The sequence below is a fragment of the Salvelinus alpinus genome, chromosome 15 (assembly GCF_045679555.1).
Source record: "Salvelinus alpinus chromosome 15, SLU_Salpinus.1, whole genome shotgun sequence".
Classification (NCBI taxonomy): Eukaryota; Metazoa; Chordata; class Actinopteri; order Salmoniformes; family Salmonidae; genus Salvelinus; species Salvelinus alpinus.
Genome location: NC_092100.1, coordinates 17,814,323 through 17,831,246, shown reverse-complemented (window position 1 = coordinate 17,831,246; position 16,924 = coordinate 17,814,323). Strand labels below are relative to the sequence as shown.

General features: G+C 40.5%; 1 protein-coding gene and 1 long non-coding RNA gene across 3 annotated transcripts in view; both read right to left on the bottom strand.

Moving 5' to 3' along the window:
• pde4cb (phosphodiesterase 4C, cAMP-specific b) overlaps positions 1-11,035 on the bottom strand; it is a 142,423-nt gene extending 131,388 nt beyond the window's left edge. Inside the window, exon 1 of the mRNA XM_071344329.1 lies at positions 10,857-11,035. The gene's annotated coding sequence lies outside the window, so the exon portion shown is untranslated. The remainder of the gene's footprint in view (positions 1-10,856) is intronic.
• A 1,682-nt stretch (positions 11,036-12,717) lies between these two features.
• LOC139539590 (uncharacterized) lies at positions 12,718-16,692 on the bottom strand. Of its 2 annotated transcripts, none has more exons than XR_011667965.1 (5): positions 16,581-16,692; positions 14,092-14,508; positions 13,678-13,838; positions 13,256-13,332; positions 12,718-13,022 (listed from the first exon to the last, which is right to left on the bottom strand). It is a non-coding gene; the product is annotated as an uncharacterized lncRNA (long non-coding RNA). The 2 variants fall into 2 exon arrangements; XR_011667964.1 differs by having other exon boundaries at positions 12,718-13,071; positions 16,581-16,691.
• Between the last annotated feature and the right edge of the window lie 232 nt (positions 16,693-16,924).

Below are 16,924 nucleotides of genomic sequence, written 5' to 3'. Positions count from 1 at the left end.
TGTGCGGGGGTACAGGTTAGTTAAGGTCATATGTACATGTTGGTAGGGGGAAAGTGACTATGCATAGATAAAAAAAATAAAAAACAGCAAGTAGCAACTGCGGGAAGATTTCTTTTTTTTTAAAGCCAATAGTAGGGGTTTGATTAATTGTTCAGCAGTCTAATGACTTGGGGTGGAAGCTGTTAAGGAGCCTTTTGGACCTAGACTTGGCGCTCCGGTACCGCCTTCCGTGTGGTAGCAGAGGGAACAGTTTATGACTTGGGTGGCTGGAGTGCCAATTTTTAGGGCCTTCCTCTGACACCGCATAGTACACAGGTCCTGGAAGGCAGGAAGTTTGGCCCCAGTGATGTACTGGGCCTTACGCACTACCCTCTGTAGCACATTATGGTCAAATTTCAAGGAGTTGCCATACCAGGAGGTTATGCAAGAAGTCAGGATGCCCTCGATGGTGCAGCTGTATAACTTTGAGGATCTGGGGACCCATGCAAAATCTTTTCAGTCTCCTGAGAGGGAAATAGGCATTGTCGTGCCCTCTTCACAACTGTCTTGGTGTTTTCGGACCATGATAGTTTGTTGGTGATGTGGACACCAAGGAACTTGAAGCTCTCAATCTGTTCCATTACAGCCCTGTCGATGTGAATGGGGGCGTGTTTGGCCCTCCTTTTCCTGTAGTCCACGATCAGCTCCTTTATCTTGCACACATTGAGGGAGAGGTTTTTGTTCTGGAACCACACGGCCAGGTCTCCGACCTCCCTATAGGCTGTCTCATCGTTGTCGGTGATCAGGCCTACCACTGTTGTGTCGTTGGCACATTTAATGGTGGTGCTGGAGTCATGCTTGGCCACACAGTCGTGGCTGAACAGGGAGTACAGGAGAGGACTAAGCACACATCCCTGAGGGGCACCAGTGTTGAGGATCAGCGTGGCAGATGTGTTGTTGCCTACCCTTACCACCTGGGGGCGGCCCGTCAGGAAGTCCAAGATCCAGTTGCAGAGGGAGGTATTTAGGCCCAAGGTCCTTAGCTTAGTGATGAGCTTTGTGGGCACTATGGTGCTGAATGCTGCGCTTTAGTAAATTAATAGCATTCTCACATAGGTGTTCCTTTTGCCCAGGTGGGAAAGGGCAGTGTTGAGTGCGACAGATTGTGTCGGGGCAATATGCGAATTGGAATGGGTCTAGGGTTTCCGGGATGATGGTGTTGATGTGAGCCATGACCAGCCTTTCAAAGCACTTCATGGCTATAGACGTGGCAGGAGTCATTTAGGCAGGTTACCTTGGCGTTCTTGGGCACAGGAACTGTGGTGGTTTGCTTGAAACGTACACTACTGTTCAAATGTTTGGGGTGACTTAGAAATGTCCTTGTTTTTGAAAGAAAATATCATTTTTTGTCCATTAAAATAGCATAAAATTCATCAGAAATACAGCGTAGACACTGTTAATGTTGTAAATGACTACTGTAACTGGAAATGGCTGATTCTTTATGGAATATCTACATAGACGTACAGAGGCCTATTATCAGCAACCATCTCTCCTGTGTTCCAATGGCACGTTGTGTTAGCTAATCCTAGTTTATAATTTTAAAAGGCTAATTGATCATTAGAAAACCAATTAGAAATTATGTTAGCACAGCTGAAAACTGTTGTTCTGATTAAAGAAGTAATACAACTGTCCTTTTTTACACTAGTTGAGTATCTGGAGCATCAGCATTTGTGAGTTCGATTACAGGCTCAAAATAGACAGAAACAAAGATCTTTCTTAAGAAACTCGTTAGTCTATTCTTATTCTGAGATATGAAGGCTATTCCATGTGAGAAATTGCCAAGAAACTGAAGATCACGTACAATGCTGTGTACTACTCCCTTCACAGAACAGCGCAAACTGGCACTAACCAGAATAGAAAGAGGAGTGGGAGGCCCCAGTGCACAACTGAGCTAGAGGACAAGTACATTAGAGTGTCTAGTTTGAGAAACAGACGCCTCACAAGTCCTCAACTGGCAGCTTCATTAAATAGTACCCGCAAAACACCAGTCTCAACATCAAAAGTGAAGAGGCGACTCCGGGATGCTGGCCTTCTAGGCAGAGTTCCCCTGTCCAGTGTCTGTGCTCTTTTACCCATCTTAATATTTAATTTTTATTGGCCAGTCTGAGATATGGCTTTTTCTTTGCAACCCTGCCTATTAGGCCAGCATCCCTGAGTCGCCTCTTGCCTGACATTCATGACTTCTGGTTGGAGTATGTACGTATGGCCACTATGGGGATGACGTCATCGATGCACTTATTAATGAAGCCGGTGACTGATGTGGTATACTCCTCAATGCCATTGGATGAATCCCAGAACATATTCCAGTCTGTGCTAGCAAAACAGTCCTGTAGCTTAGCATCCGCATCATCTGACCACTTCCATATTGAGCGAGTCTCTTCTTCATGCAAAGGACAGGGATTTGAGCCTGGTCCAGGAGCAGCAGTAAATCTATAGCGCCAGACTCAATAAAGAAAAAATCTTAAACTCGTCCGAGGTGAGTAATTGCTTTTCTGATATCCAGAAGCTCTTTTCGGTCATAAGAGCCGGTAGCAGAAACATTATGTACAAAATAGGAGCATGTAAAAACGGCAGCCATGACCTCCAGCTCCATACTTCAGTTACTGTTCGATTGAACATTAGAATGGGCAAAACTAATTACCTAAGCAACTCGGATCATGGTATGATCGTCGGTGCCAGGCACGCCGGTTCTAGTATCTCAGAGACGGCCAGCCTCCTGGTCTTTTTACACACACAACAGTGTCTAGAGAATGGTGGTACAAACAAAAAAGATCCAGTCAGCAGCAGTCCTTTTGGCGAAAACAGCTCGTTCAAGAGAGAACTCAAAGGAGAATGGCAAGAATCGTGCAAGCTAACAGGCAGGCCACAACAGGAAATTAACGGCGCAGTATGACAGTGGTGTGCAGAATGACATCTCGGAACCCACAACTCGGCGGTCCTTGTCACAGATGGGCTATTGCATCAGACGGCCACACCAGGTTCCACCCCTATCAGCTAAAAACAAGAAAAGTGGCTCTAGTCGGCACGCGATCACCAACACTGGACAATTGAGGAGTGGAAAATGATTGCCTGGTCAGACGAATCTCGGTTCCTGTTGCGTCATGCTGATGGCAGAGTCAGGATTTGGCGTCAGCAGCATGAGTCCATGGCCCCATCCTGCCTGCTGTCAAGGGTACAGGCTGGTGGCGGTGGTATGTTTTTCGGACACACGTTAGGTCCCTTAATACCAATTGAGTAACGTTTGAATGTCACAGCGTATCTGAACATTGTTGCTGACCAGGTGCATCCTTTCATGGCTACAGGGAGGTGGTCCGACCCAGTACTAGATGAGTGTACCTAATAAACTGGCCACTATTGTATATTCAGTCAATAAAAATGCAAGTGCCACTTAAGATTCATTTATTGAAATCTTAATATCAACTGGTTATGTCGTGGAACCCAATCTTCAAAAAGGCAGTAACCTCAGCTGTGGCGCTTGCTTGTAGAAGCCTATGGCTGTGCAATGGCATAGTCTTGCTTTATTAATTTAGCAGACAAGACGATCTTATTTCCGGAGCCCTTATCATAGTCAAGACATCTATTTTATAGTAAAAAAACATTATGTAATGTATCAGAATAAAAAAGAACAAAATATTTTTCCAAATGAAAAAAGTTGCCAGTGCGAAGTGATGCGCATCTCGAGTCTGGAACAGTTATTCTCAAAGAGTGATCACTTGAAACGGGGCTCAATTTGGCGAGTTGAAAGAAAAAAAAGAAAAAAATTCAGGGTTACAAACTAAAATCCTTCTTTTCGATATAGAGACATTGAATTTAGTTTATTCTGCCGGTTCTTTGGAATTTTCTAAATGGATTAACAATTCCACATTGTACACTGCATGGTGCTGAATTATGGCCATGACATCGAAAAATAGACTTGCCGCAATTATTCAAAAACTGCAGTTCGTTGTTGGAAGACATATTTTCCTACTTCAATCAACCAGTCCATTTTGAATTTCTGATAAAACTGTTGTCATTTAGCAACGAATGTAGCTTGTGTCTCCAATCAATTTGATATGTTTTTATAGACATTAATTTCTGTAGGCCTAACAGGAGCTTGTGTGTGCTCAGTCGGAACACAATTGAGTAAATGAGACATGGAGGGGAAAGTGATTTTAGGGAGAGGAACTGTGTGATGCTTGGCTTCTTTTGCTGTGCCACACAAATACAAATGGAACACTGGAGTCAAAGCAAATTAATTTTGTCTTCAAGACAATTTCACTTGCCAGGTCAGGCAGCCACAAAGCACATTTCACCAAATAGTTGTACAGTATTAAAGATGGTTAAAGATCGAGCTTTGACATCCGTTCGAGTACTCGTGCCCATCCCTTCACTGAACGCACTCTTAAATATTAACCATGCTCTCTCTTTAACCCTTATAACAACTGCACAGGCCCCATATTAACATCCACAATCAGGTGTCATAAAAATCCACAAAGGAACTCTTTTGAAGTTCTCTGCGTAGTGACGCACACCACTGTTTCATAGCAGATATGCTTGTTAATTCCTAACAGAGCTAACCTCAGCATGTCAAACCTTAAGAAGAAGGTGATAAGAACTGCAAAACATGCAACAATGTCTTGACTTATAAGCAGGACAAACATTCACATCATTTTTGGATACTGTACAACTACTAAGGATAGATACAAATGTTGGTTGAAATAAGTTAGCCAAGCCAATCCCAATATCATTAAGGTTTAAAGTCAAATAGAATTGTCCCTAAGCAAAAGATGCATGTATATCATAAAGTTTGGGCTGTGAAAGATAGTGATAAGACAACATAAGCAGCAACACAACCTCCCATACTACGCCACGCTAAGTAACGCAAGTTATGTAAAATACAGTTTTATCGTACCAAGCATTTATAGTGCCTTCAGAAAGTATTCATACCCCTTGACTTATTCCACATTTGCTGTGTTACAGCCTGAATTCAAAAATAGTTTTTTCCCCCCCTCTCCTATCATCTAGACACACAATACAGTGTGTGTAGTGTGACAGTGAAAACATGTTTTTAGGAATTTTTGTAATTTATAGAAAAATAAATACCAAAATACCTAATTTACATAAGTACTCACACCCTTGGCAGCAACTACAACTGTGAGTCTTTCTGGGTAAGTCTAAGAGCTTTGCACACCTGGGTTTGCACATTATTATTCTTTTTTAAAATGTCAAGCTCTGTCAAGTTGGATGTTGATCATTGCTAGACAGCCATAGATTTTAAAGCCGATTTAGGTCAAAACTGTATTCAATAGCGTCTTGGTAAGCAACTCCAGTGTATATTTGTCTTTGTGTTTTAGGTTATTGTCCTGTGAGAAGTTAATTTGTCTCCCAGTATGTTGGATAGCAGACAACTAGGGTTTCCTCTAGGATTTTGCCTGTGTTTAGCTCCATTTCATTTATTTTTATCCTAATAAAAAAACTCCCTAGTCCTTGCCGATGACAAGCATACCCATAACATGAAGTGATGTGTTGTTTTGGATTTGCCCCAAACGTAACACTTAGTATTCAGGACATAAAATGAATTTGCCACATTTTTTGGGCAGTTTTACTTTAGTGCCTCGTTGCAAACAGGATGGATGTTTTGGAATATTTGTATTCTGTACAGGCTTCCTTCTTTTCACTCTCTCATTTAGGTTAGTATTGTGGAGTAACTACAATGTTGTTTACTCCGATCACAACCATTAAACTCTATAAATGTTTTATAGTCACCATTGGCCTCATGGTGTAATTCCTGAGCGGTTTACTTAATTTCTGGCAACTGAGTTAGGAAGGACGCCTGTTTCTTTGTTGTGAATGGATGTATTGATACACCATCCAAAGTGTAATTAATAACTTCACCATGCTCAAATAGATATTCAATGTCTGTTTTTTTTATCCATCTACCAATTGGTGCCTTCTTTGCGAGGCATTGGAAAACCTCCCTGGTCTTCGTGGTTGAATCTGTGTTTGAAATGTACTACTTGACTGAGGGAGTTTAAAGATAATTGTATGTGTGGGGTACAGAGATTAGGTAGTGATTCAAAAAAACAATGTAACACAATATTATTGCACAGAGACTCTATGCAACTTATTATGTGACGTGTTAAGCAAATGTTTACTCCTGAACTTATTTAGGCTTGCCATAACATAGGGGTTTGAATATTTATTGACCAAAGACATTTCAGCTTTTCATTTACAAAAGTTTCTAAAAACATAATTCCACTGTAATTATGGGGTACTGTGTGTAGGCCAGTGACACAATCTAAATGTAATACATTTTCAATTCAGGCTGTAATACAACTAAATGTTGAAAAAGGGGTGTGAATACTTTCTGTAGTCAGTGTAAATTGTTTAGTTTCCCGCATTACATCTCTGTATGAAATTAAAGCCTGCAGTTTTGTGTTTGACATCAATTTCCAAGTAGTGTCTGTCTACTAACGTCATCTGATACTGTAGCTCCAATGATGGTGAAACCAAATACCTTCATTAAACATCTTGACTGTCACACAGGCTGCCAAACTACAAACACCGCATATTTGGGCATCAGTTTTGCAAATATCCACTAAGCAAGCAGTTAAGCTCAGACTGCATCTTTTGTTTGACGGTTAATGGGAAAATCTGTTGAAAAGTAGTAGTAGCCCCCCATCTAAAGGACACACAAGGTAATCTTTCAAATCAAGGAGTGCTGGTACCGAGTCAATGTCAGTAGTCTTTCTCAGAAGACTACCATATACTGTGCATCCTATACTGAACAAAAATATAAAACAAACATGCAACAATTTCAAAGATTTTACTGAGTTACAGTTCATATAATGAAATCAGTCAATTGAAATAAATTGATTAGGCCCTAATCTATGGACTTCACATGACTGGGCAGGGGTGCAGCCATGGGTGGTCCTGAGAGGGCATAGGGGCACCCACGTAGCAGCCAGGACCACACACTGGGGAGCCAGTCCCAGCCAATCAGAATTCGTTTTTTTCCCACTAAAGGGATTTATTACAGACAGAAATACCAAACCCCCTCAGACGATCCCACAGGTGAAGAAGACAGATGTGGAGGTCCTGGGCTGGCGTGGTTACATGTGGTCAGCGGTTGTGAGGCTGGTTGGACATACTGCCAAATTCTCTAAAATGACATTGGAGGTGGCTTATGGTGGAGAAATTAACATTAAATTCTCTGGCAACAGCTCTGGTGGACATTCCTGCAGTCAGCATGCCAATTGCACGCTCCCTCAGAACTTGAGACATTTGTGGCATTGTACTGTGTGACAAAACTGCACAGTTTAGTGGCCTTTTGTACTGAGCACAAGGTGGATCTGTGCACAAATTTTAAGAGAAATAAGCTTTTTGTGGATATGGAACATTTCTGGGATGTTTTTTTTCCAGCTCATGAAACATGGGACCAACACTTTACATGTTGCGTTTATATTTTTGTTCTGCGTAGTTACTGCCCCTCACAGTAATTGAGTACTGGGAAATTCCACGATAACGGAATTATGCCGGGACTGATTTTTTATTTGAAAATGTATGCCAAACATAAACCCCTGATTAAAAAAATTTAACAAACCATACAACTCTATGCACAATGACTACTTTGAACAGTTTACACAGTAAATTAAAAAAACATCTACTGGAAAAACTGTGCAGATGCAAAGTTTGTTAACAGAAATATGGTAAAATCTCCCTCAGAATAAAACTGAGGGAGATTTTACCATAACTCTGTTACCACACTTTGAATCTGCACAGTTCTTCCTGTAAATGTGTTTTTGTAAAATTATAAGTGGAAATTGTCCTTGTGCATAGCATTCTTGTCAACATGTTAAATGCTTTCCCAATCAAGAGGTACTACAATAATGTAGACAGATCAGACAAGGGAAAGCTGTCTCTAAAACAGTAAATTGTTGTTAACTACGTACGTACAGTTGAAGTTGGAAGTTTACATACACTTAGGTTAGTCATTAAAACTCATTTTTCAACCACTCCACACATTTCTTGTGAACAATCTATAGTTCTGGCAAGTCGGTTAGGACATCTACCTTGTGCATGACAAGTAATTTTTCCAACAATTGTTTACAGACAGATTATTTCACTTAATCACAATTCCAGTGGCTCAGAAGTTAACATACACTAAGTTGACTGGGCCTTTAAACAGCTTGGAAAATTACAGAAAATTATGTCATGGCTTTAGAAGCTTCTGATAAATGATGTCAATTAGCCTGAGTCAACTGGAGGTGTACCTGTGGATGTATTTCAAGGCCTACCTTCAAACTCAGTCAAACTTTGCTTGACATCATGGGAAAATCAAAAGAAATCAGCCAAGACATTGTAGACCTCCAAAAGTCTGGTTCATCCTTGGGAGCAATTTCCAAACGCCTGAAGGTACCACGTTCATCTGTACAAATAATAGTACGCAAGTGTAAACACCATGGAACCACACAGCCGTCATATCGCTCATGAAGGAGACTCGTTCTGTCTCCTAGAGATGAACGTACTTTGGTGCAAAAGTGCAAAACAATCCCAGAACAACAGCAAAGGACCTTGTGAAGATGCTGGAGGAAACGGGTACAAAAGTATCTATATCCAAAGTAAAACGAGTCCTATATCGACATAACCTGAAAGGCCGCTCAGCAAAGAAGAAGCCACTGCTCCAAAACCGCCATAAAAAAGCCAGACTATGGTTTACAACTGCACATGGGGACAAAGATCGTACTTTTTGGAGAAATGTCCTCTGGTCTGATGAAACAAAAATAGAACTGTTTGGCCATAATGACCATCGTTATGTTTGGAGGAAAAAGGGGGAGGCTTGCAAGCCGAAGAACACCATCACAACCGTGAAGCACAGGGGTGGCAGCATCATGTTGTGGGGATGCTTTGTTGCAGGAGGGACTGGTGCACTTCACCAAATAGATGGCATCATGAGGATGGAAATGATGTGGATATATTGAAGCAACATCTCCAGACATCAGTCAGGAAGTTAAAGCTTGGTCGCAAATGGGTCTTCCAAATGGACAATGACCCCAAGCATACTTCCAAAGTTGTGGCAAAATGGCTTACAGACAATAAAGTCAAGGTTTTGGAGTGGCCCTCACAAAGCCCTGACCTCAATCATATAGAACATTTGTGGGCAGAACTGAAAAAGCGTGTGTGAGCAAGGAAACCTGCAAACCTCAGTTACACCAGCTCTGTCAGGAGGAATGGGCCAAAATTCACCCAACTTATTGTGGGAAGCTTGTGGAAGGCTACCAGAAAACGTTTGACCCAAGTTAAACAATTTAAAGGCAATACTACCAAATACTAATTGAGTGTATGTAAACTTCTGACCCACTGGGAATGTGATGAAAGAAATAAAAGCTGAAATAAATCATTCTCTCTACTATTATTCTGACATTTCACATTCTTAAAATAAAGTGGTGATCCTAACTGACCTAAGACAGGGAATTTTTACAAGGATTGTAAAAATTCAGGAATTGTGAAAAACTGAGTTTAAATGTATTTGCCTAAGATGTATGTAAACTTCCAACTTCAACTGTATGTGACCCAATGTGAAATGTTTTTACAGGATGCACAGGGACATACCACAGACCATGCTGCCCACACTGCATACCCATCTCAAAATGATCAGAATAGCTAAAATAAAATATCCTGAATGGGACACAGGGTTACAATAGGTTACAAATGTTGGCTTTAGTTTCTTTGCACTGCATACAAACTCCAGCAGAGGCTGAGGACCTTCTATTTATACTCAATCCGCAGAAATTTTGTGAACTAACACTCGCCCCCTAGCGCTGACTTTTCTGGTGGTAAGTACATTTTTCCTCAGAGTATCTATGATTTGTGGTCTCCCACCTACCTATCTTAAGATGAATGCAGCACTAACTGTAAGTCACTCGATAAGATTACTAAATTGTGAGTGAGTGAGTGAGTGAGGACAAGGTGGAGCGAGAGAACGACAGAGGGAAATAGAGATCAAAAGGAAGCAGACAGTTGAACAGAAAGATGGGAAGATAAAGAGGGGGAGAGGGGATGTATAAATGTGTTTGCGAAATGCATTCCAAATTCATATGGTAATGTATGAATTCAAAAAAGCACTTAAGAGCTGTTCATACAAATGTATTACGTTCAGTACACAATCTAAACAGTCTTCAAACTGTATACAGTCTTCAAATATAATCATCCATGTTATGCTAGCACAATCTTAAATCTCTGAATTTAACAGAATCTCTTAAATTAAAGTAGCCTGACCAATAATGTGGCCCAAGTTACATGGAAGGAACCGATATGAAAGGATAAGTTTTCTGAAGACCAGTTTCGAAATAAGTTAGATTTCACTAGGCTACTATAAATATACGATCAGTTACACTGATGCCCAATTAAAGTATAACTAGCCGTACACCAATAAATAATCGAATATATATAAATAAATAAAGATACGGATTAATTATTGGACCTATAGATCTATATTACAACCTTATTAAAATATAAACAAATATAAACAACTGGATAAAGAAAACATGACACACAAGTGACTCCACCTGCCAGAATTGATTAGGGCAAGTAGGCTAATCTTCAGTTAGTGGAAGATTTTTAAATGAGAAGCGTTTAAAAACAGCCATTGTGGAGCTAATTCCCCATACACTTGAAGTAAAAAAAATTATAAAAATAAAGTATAATCAATACCCATTTGATTTAGTTCCTTATCGAATACAAGTCACACATTTCACTGCCTGTTTTCGAAATGTAGGTGTTACTTTTTAAAGTCTCGCGCCGTCGAGAAACATCTTTGAAAAGTTTCACTTTCTTACCTTTTTTCGCTCGACTTCTTGAGTATTTAGAGAAGAAACCCACGACAATTGCAGGTTATGAAGGAATATTTAGTTCTGGTCTCTTCATTGAAGGTCGTTGTCTTTATCATACATTTTATTGCTTTTACTTAGACTTCAAACTCCGTGAATGCTGCTTTCGTTGCGAATGACGTTGATTTAGTCACATGTCAGGAAATGTTTGTAGATGTAAACAATGTAAGCGTGCAACCAATAATTTATATATATACTAGATAACTTTTTGGGGCGCTGTGTTGAGGCAACTGCACCTCCATCTTGGCACTCCCCCACCGTTCTAAAAAACATATGTTTGAAGCTACAGAAATGCACGTATTAATGTCTACATTCGTGTTTTACACATGTATCATATTACAGACAACTTAATGCATACTTTTAAATTATGTGAGCTAAACGTAACAAATAAAAAAAATCCTTAAAGTATAATTTTATGTACATTACTAATGTTACTGTCCCCACTACAACAAAAAAGATAGTTACTTAAATACATGTAATTTTGTCCTTGAAACATTTAATTGAAATACTGTAGAATTCCAGTCATTCCTATGGAGGACTGCTCCTACTGGGGAGTGTCAATATGGCCGACTGGTGGCTTCAAAGTCTCTCAATGGCCAACACATATCGAAAGCAAGGCAGGGTTTATACATCATTGCGTGCAACCAAGCGGGACACGCTGTTCAGCCAAATGATGGGAGGATGGGAGGGCAACTTTGTTGCAAATGATGTACAGTAGCTGAAAAGTGAGAACTTTGTTGCGTAGTGACGAGTTAAACGAATGCTTTTTTCGCTTTAACTTCACTGTCTTGTCAATGACAAGCCTGGAGTTTATTGAGAAAGTGGTCTATTATTGTCAATTTTCCCGGCTGGTATCCGACCTACTTTAGTTTACAGGTAAACAAGTCTAAAAATAAGCCTACTGCCTGGCTGTTTATGTGGTTCAGTAAAAATGATCTTAAAATAATATAACCCTACCACTAATCATAATATAATATATATAGCACTTTGTGACATCAGCTGATGTAAAAAGGCCTTTATAAATACATTTGATTGATATTTCTACCTTTATTTAACTAGGCAAGTCAGTTAAGAACAAATCCTTATTTACTATGACGGCCTACTCAGGCCAAACCCGGACGACGCTGGGCCAATTGTGTGCTGCCCTATGGAACTCCCAATCACGGCCAGATGTGATACAGCCTGGATTCGAACCAGGTACTATACTGACGCCTCTTGTACTGAGATGCAGTGCCTTAGACCGCTGTGACAATCGGGAGAACTAATTTACTAGCTGAATTGACATACACTGAGTATACCAAACATTATGAACACACTTTTTGCCCTCAGAACAGCATGGACTCCACAAGGTGTCGAAAGCGTTCCACAGGGATGCTGGCCCATGTTTACTCCAATGCTTCCCACAGTTGTCAATTTGGCTGGGTGTTCTTTGGATAGTGGACCTTTCTTGATACACACGGGAAACTGTTGAGCATGAAAAACCCAGCAACATTGCAGTTCTTGACACAAACCGGTGAGCCTGGCGGCTTCTACCGTGCCCCATTCAGACACAAATATTTTGTCTTCCCCATTCACCCTCTGAATGGCACACATACACAATCCATGTCTCTAGTGTCTCAAGACTTAAAAATCATTCTCTAACTTGTCTCCTCCCCTTCATCTACACTGACAAGTGACATCAATAATAGCTTTCACCTGGATTCACCTGGTCAGTCTGTCATGGAAAGAGCAGGTGTTCTTAATGTTTTTATACTCAGTGTATCTTGATGCAATATATAACACATCTCATCTGGAGAAAAAGATAACATAATTCAATGCAATCATTTATTTATTTCAACCCATACAAAAATTAGGCCTGTTTGTCATAGTCTTTTCAAGAAACAGAGAATTTGGCTTTATTATAGCTTTTTTCATAGCTTTATTTCTAGTGATACCTGACACATTGGCAATGTTTATAAAGGCAGCCCAATTCTGATATTGTGCCAATAATTGGTATTTTTGACAAATCAGATATTTCGCTAACAATTTGCCAAAAGATCAGAATTGGGCTACTTGTGTAAACGCAGACATTGTCTGTGCATCTTCTGTATTCAGTTCCTTGATGCATCCATCCACCTGTGAATGAAGAGTACCAACGATCGACTTCAGTATGCTGCTGACCAACCTGGGAGGAGATATTCTTTACTACATCACAGGATTGCTTTTAGTGCCTATACTGACTTCCTTCAAACACACGTCACTTTCCAGCAGCCAGACAAAATAAACAAACAAACAAAAACAGGAACAAAAACACGATGGTGGGTGACACGTCCTCATGAACAACATTGTCTGAACCCCAAATATAATACCTTCTCTCATGATGTGTTTTCTTTCAGAATAGTTTTGTAGGGTAACGGGCAAATGGAGACTCTTCATTTATTTTGCCCTGAAAATAGGAATAAAAAGAAAGATTTAGAATGAATTTGGATTCAAAGATTTGTACCTTTTGAATGCATTGCATTAGAGACAAAAGACTGGAGCACAAAGTGTGTAAAGCACATAATTTAAAAAAGAAACCATCTTTGCATAGAATTGATCATCAACATCAATTATCTGATAAACTGGCCTAATTCTCATGTGTTAAAGAATCCATTTTGGTTTACATGACATTGGTATCCTGTGCGTTAAACAGCTTTTCTTCTGTCACTTCTATATCCGAATGTCCTGTTCATTGAACAGGAAGCTCTTTTGCATGCAATATCTACAATTCACCAATACAAAATCAATTCACCAATGGCACATCTTCAAGCCTCTGAAATGTGGAACCTCTGGAAGTAATGAGCTTTGCAATTCCAACAGCCAGCAGAAGACCCAGACAGATGCAGAATATGCAGAGGACTGCTATGGGGCCCGGACTCCTTGATAAGACATGTCTCCCATCACTTTCTAAGGCTAAAGAATGAATAACAGTGATAAAGTATGGTTACAAAATATATAAATCAGTTCTCTTAAAAGTAAATTGAATCTATTAATCAGGTGGCATTTCCGAAACATGAACATGCTGTTCTCTTGAAAGCTTAATTATAACAGAACCTATGTGTCCACTGGTAACAGTTTGCTTTACCACTAAGACTCACTGTCTGCAAGGATTATTACATTTGATTAATTCAATAATATATTAATTATTTTCATCTGAAACACACACCTGTGCTTGAGCTCATGTTCCCTGTCGTAAAATCAGAGCTTGGCGACAAAGTTGATGAGAAGATTGAGGATGTTGAGTCATGACCAACTGTTCCAGTTAGGGTCTGATTCATAGTAGTGTTAGCTGTAAAACCTGTAGAGGTCTGTGTGGTGGTGCTGCCATTGGATGCTTGTGATGGAGTCAGTGGCTGAGAGGATTGGGAAGGCTCAGTTGTAGGTGATGAAGGGGATGATTCCATTGGGACTCTAGTGTCACCAGTAGGATCTGTATTAGGTGCTTCACTGACTGATGAACTTGTTCTACTGGTTGGCATGGCAGGGACCACTGTGGGGATGGTGACAGACAATGTTGGGGTATTCCTGGTGGTTGCCTTCGTTGGAGTCACTGCCAAGGTTGATGATGGGGCTCCAGGGGACTCTGCATTAAAGGAGTGTTAGTATTGGATCATTTCATATTTACATACAGGCATAATCATATTTTGTTATGCTCTGTAACTGGGTCATCCCTGATAACAAATCTGCATCTGAGTCCAATGTTTTGAGACAATTTGTTTGTTGTAAAACAAATTGAGCCAAAACCTGGTATGCATTTGGGTAGTCTCTTGTGATAAACCAGGGATGGGAAGGGGGGTCTCAACTTACTGTTGAGAGTTAGAATAGTAGAATACACAAGGTGCAATTTAGAAATGTGGTTGTGCATCAGCGGTTTCTCTTTTTATGTCAGTCAATATATTTTAGATCGATAAGTTAGCTCACCGCTAAACTATCTAAGCTTGTTATCAGTCTCACTCTGATACACTAAATGACCAAAAGTATGTGTACACTTGCTCGTGAAACATCTCATTCCAAAATCATGGGCATAAATATGGAGTTGGTCCCCACATTGCTGCTGTAACAGCCTCCACTCTTCTGGGAAGGCTTTCCACTAGATGTTGGAACATTGCTGCAGGGACTTGCTTCCATTCAGCCACAAGAGCATTATTGAGGTCGGGCACTGATGTTGGGCGATTAGGCCTGGCCCGCAGTCGGCCTTCCAATTAATCCCAATGGTGTTCAATGTAGTTGAGTTCAAGGCTCTGTGGAGGCCAGTCAATTTCTTCCACACCAATCTCGACAAACCATTTCTGTATGGACCTCGTTTTGTGCACGGGGGCATTGTCATCCGCCAAACTCAGATTCGTCCGTTGGACTACCAGATGGTGAAGAGTGATTCATCACTCCAGATAACGCATTTCCACTGCTCCGGAGTCCAATTGCGGCGAGCTTTACACCATTCCAGCCGACGCTTGGCATTGCGCATGGTGATCTATTTCATGAAGCTCCCAACAAACAGTTATTGTGCTGACGTTGCTTCGAGAGGCAGTTTGGAACGCAGTAGTGAGTGTTGCAACCGAGGACAGACAAGGACAGCACTCGGCGGTCCCGTTCAGTGAGCTTGTGTGGCCTACCACTTCGCTGCTAAGCCGTTGTTGCTCCTAGATGTTTCCACTTCACAATAAGAGAACTTACAGTTGACCGGCTGTGTGCTCGATTTCATACACCTGTCAGCAACGGGTGTGGCTGAAATAGCCGTATCCACTAATTTGAAGCGGTGTCCACATACTTTTGTATATATAGTGTATCACATTAAAAACGGCAAACATTTATCTCCCTTCCATAGCAAACTTGTTTAAAACTGTGACATTTTCTCTACACCCCAAATGTGTAGAATTGCACAAAATTAACCCTTTTTTTATTGTCAAGAGGGGGGCCAATAAAACATTTTGCTTGCAATGTGGTGGTGAGGGGGGCGCTCATGATGAGTTCAGATTTTTTGTGGCCCCCCACCCCCATCAAAGTTGCCCATCCCTGTGATACACTGTTACTGGCCAGTGCACAAGCAACATTTGGTTCTGTACTGGGTGCTGAGATTAGCATTTGGGTAGCACAACTGGGTCGATTGACAAGGTTACATGTAGAGCTGGAGTGTAAAAAATAAATGTAATGTCTGTTTTGCTAATGAAGAACAAGACTTCACATGATTTGCATATTATGTAAGTAATACTACATTTTGCAATATCTAAAATGGTAGATGTAAATAACCCAGATGGTGCCATTATATTAACAGACAACTACAGATTCAACTCATCCCAAACTCATATTTGCTTGGAGGCATGCCCCTGGCCTTTTAGGTTTCACTGGAACTTTCTTCATTAGTAACCTAATGCTCTATGACCTTAGAAAACCCTGGATTAAATTCAGACCTTTTATAGAATACTTTGTAGTTGCTTGTATGTATTATACAAAAATAAACCTATATCACTTGACCTGAAACCACCATGTCCTGTATTGTGTTAAACAAGTATTTCCTAGTCATGTTTTATTTTTACGGTATGACCCTAACCTCAATTGTTGCATAATTTGCATATACAATGAGCCCTCCATCCAGTTTAGGTAAATTATTCTACAAGTAAACAGGTTTCACGAAGAAAATGTAAAATATTGACTTACCAAGAGCGATGGCTACCGAAACAAATGATATAAATATAGTGACACCCATTACACCTGCCATGTTGCCCTAGAGGTAAAGACACTCAACTCAACAGCACGTCCACATTATTACATCCTTGAAAGCAGGATGTTGGTAAATGGCCAGGGAGGTGTGCTTATTTTTCAGTGCATATTCAATGGCTGGGGCTGGCGAGTCATTGTTTGAACAAGTATGTTAGCTCAATAATAAAATGCGCTGCTCAAATTTACCACCCTCAAAGTGTCGGGATTTGAATGGCAGGCAACAGTCTCGAGGCTTTACAGTGGGATTAATTATTCTACAAAACAATTCAAATCCTTCAAAC